The sequence below is a fragment of the Silene latifolia genome, unplaced genomic scaffold (genome assembly GCF_048544455.1).
Source record: "Silene latifolia isolate original U9 population unplaced genomic scaffold, ASM4854445v1 scaffold_463, whole genome shotgun sequence".
NCBI lineage: Eukaryota > Viridiplantae > Streptophyta > Magnoliopsida > Caryophyllales > Caryophyllaceae > Silene > Silene latifolia.
Genome location: NW_027413380.1, coordinates 1 through 2,996, shown reverse-complemented (window position 1 = coordinate 2,996; position 2,996 = coordinate 1). Strand labels below are relative to the sequence as shown.

Genomic DNA, 2,996 nt, shown 5'->3' with positions numbered 1-2,996 from the left:
TCAAGTTCTAATACAAGTTTTATTTCCTTAATCTCTCTTTTGTTCATCCTTTATTTTGGGTAATTGAAGATTATTTGGGTTATTATTGGGAGATTGACAATCTCTCAATCAAGCATTCAAGTACTTCTTTTATCTTTGCTTTATTATTGGAATCATTAGTACATATAATTCTCTTAATCCATTTTTAATTATTGTTAATTACTTTCATTTATTCATCATGTTTCATTTTGTTGGTATGATTGACAACCTTGCTAGCATGATCAACATGATAATAAGTGAGTAGTCTATTAGCTAGGGTTAATGGGTGATTAGGGGAAACCAACATGGGGAATGATTCATGCTTAAATTAATATGCTTTCATGTTTTATTTTCTTGCTTGTTTTGATCTCAACTCATGCACATGTTATATTTGATGAAAAGCTAATCCTATGAATCCTTGCATTTACCACCATCTCCTATCTTTTCAATGAGACTTGTACGACATAACCCAACTCGAGTCTCATTAGACCATGCATGTTGTTGAGTCGGGAAGACTAAGTCGACTTGTAGGTGTTGTACAATCTAATCGATTCGGCTCCGGGACCCAAACTTTCCTAGGATTGTAAGATATAACCCAACTCAATTAATCACAACAATAATTGCTTGCTTATAAATTGAGAACATGTTTGTATGATCAATTCCCATGATTCCCCTATGATCCCATGACACCCTAGTGCTTCTTAATCAATTGTTTACACCCCTTTTAATTCATCTTGCTAGTTTATTTTCATTGCTATTTTAGTTAGTGACCTTCTACATCAACCCAATTTGTGACACCCCTAAAACACCACTAGTTTCAATAGAAATCTCATTTCAATTCCCGTCCCTTGGGATCCGACCTTTACTTGCCTCTTTACTAGTTGTAGAGTTGTTTGTGAAGTTATAAATTGTGTTTTGATTCGGACGTGACCCAACGACCACACCTTTAATTGTGAACACGAAACGGACCGATCAAAAATGGCGCCGTTGCCGGTGACGGTGTTAGCTTGATTTAGATTTCTATTTATTGTTATTAGTTGTGTCTTTCTTCGCCTTGGGGAAGTAAAACTCCTCAAGGTTGATCAACCTTGACGAACAATAGGAGACTTGTTAGGAGGAATTTAAGAGGTATTAGTGAAGTTGTTCAACCAACTATTGAGTTCACCAACCCTTTCGCAATAGAAGGAGAGGAGAACCCATTACACAATACCCCACAAAATCAACCTACAATGCCTAAATTCTCGTCACACTCCGTACCCACCGAGGAGAACCTACCAAATGGTACTCCTACACCGCAACATCTAACCGGAAATTTTATTGCCAAATCCGTCTTCATCCAATTAGTTGAAAGGAGCCAATTTGGGGGGATGCCTAGTGAAGACCCTCATTCTCATATGGAAACCTTTTGCGACTATTGTGATGCAATCTCTCAAACGGGTGTGACTCAACACCAAATTAGATGGGTCTTATTTCCTTTTTGTCTAATCGCACCGCGAAATGGTTGAAGGGCCTTGACAAGGCCACCTCGAATAGATTATTGGAAGAAGTTGGCTCTAGCTTTCTACAAAAAGTTCTACCCACGGAAAAGACTAACATGCTAAGAGCTCAAATTACGGGTTTTAAGCAAAGGGATGAAGAATCTTTGTATGAAGCTTGGGAGCGGTTCAAGGGAATTTGTCGCTCATGTCCTCACCATGGACTTAGCGAATGGTTTTTGGTACAACAATTTTGGAATCGTTTATATGAAGATTCAAGGAACATTCTTAACATGGGATCAAATGGAATGTTCACCGAAGTTGATGACAATCAAACATGGAACAAGATTGAGGAAATGGCGGTCCATAACTCACAATATAGTAGACCTCGCAAGGCTACTAGAGGAGGAAAGCATGAAGTGGACTCCGAGACTCAATTGGGTGCTCAACTTAGTGCTCATATCGACACAATCAATTTGAAGTTTGAAAAAGCTATGGCTAGACTTGAAGAAGTCTCAAAATCACCAAAGCATCATGTTAATGCCATGACGGCATCCTCATCAATCCCAAGTGGGATATGTGAGAATTGTGGAACGTTGGGACATGACCAAGGTGAATGTAGGGGAACAAATGAACAAGTGAATGCTTTCCAAGCATACAAGAGTGGTACCCCTTATTCCAACTATTACAATGAAAACACCAAATTCCATCCAAATCTCTCATACAAAAGCCAAAATGTTCAAAACCCTCAAACAACATACACTCCACCACCCATGAGAAACCAAAATCAAAGACCCTTTTACAATCAAAACCAAGGTTACCACAATCAAAATCCATACAATCACCAAAATGACCAAGGTTTTGATGTCCAAAAAGCGGTCCTCCAAATGCAAAAAAATCAACAAGAATTTTTCACTCAAATGCAAAAAGATAGCCAAGACAAAGGAAACCACCATCAACAACATCTAGCTCACACAAGATGTTGGAAACACAATTGACTCAACTAGCATCTTCAAGCTCACAAAGACAAAGGGCGATTACCACCTCAAAGTAATCCCCACAGACATGAAGCGTTAGTGCCATTCACTTGAGAAGTGGTACAAGGTATGAAGCACCGAAGAAGCAAGTTGAGGATAAAGTTGAGGAAACTAGTGATAAGGAAGAAATTGTGCAAAACTCCAAGGATGGAGAATCATCAAAAGAAGAAAGTTCAAAGAAAAATGAAGACAAGGTCGAGGAGAAGGAGCCCGTTGTGATTAGACTTCCTTTTCCAGTCGTCGAAGCCAACCCCAATTTGATGATCAACTTGGAAAGTTCATGGAAATTGTGAAGAATTTGGAAGTCTCGATTCCTTTCACGGAATTAATCAATCACGTGCTTGAAGCTCTACGAAATACATGAAAGATATCTCTCAAAGAAGAAGTCGATCAGGAAACTTGAGACTATCGCCTTCACTAAGGTGAGTAGTGCATACTTCAAGGGGAGTTCACCTCCAAAGCTAAA

General features: G+C 38.9%; 1 non-coding gene across 1 annotated transcript; it reads right to left on the bottom strand.

Annotated features, from left to right (window-relative positions):
- Positions 1–1,612: 1,612 nt before the first annotated feature.
- On the bottom strand, positions 1,613–1,719 carry LOC141639590 (small nucleolar RNA R71). The gene has a single exon (XR_012542591.1). It is a non-coding gene; the product is annotated as a small nucleolar RNA R71 (small nucleolar RNA).
- Positions 1,720–2,996: the final 1,277 nt, after the last annotated feature.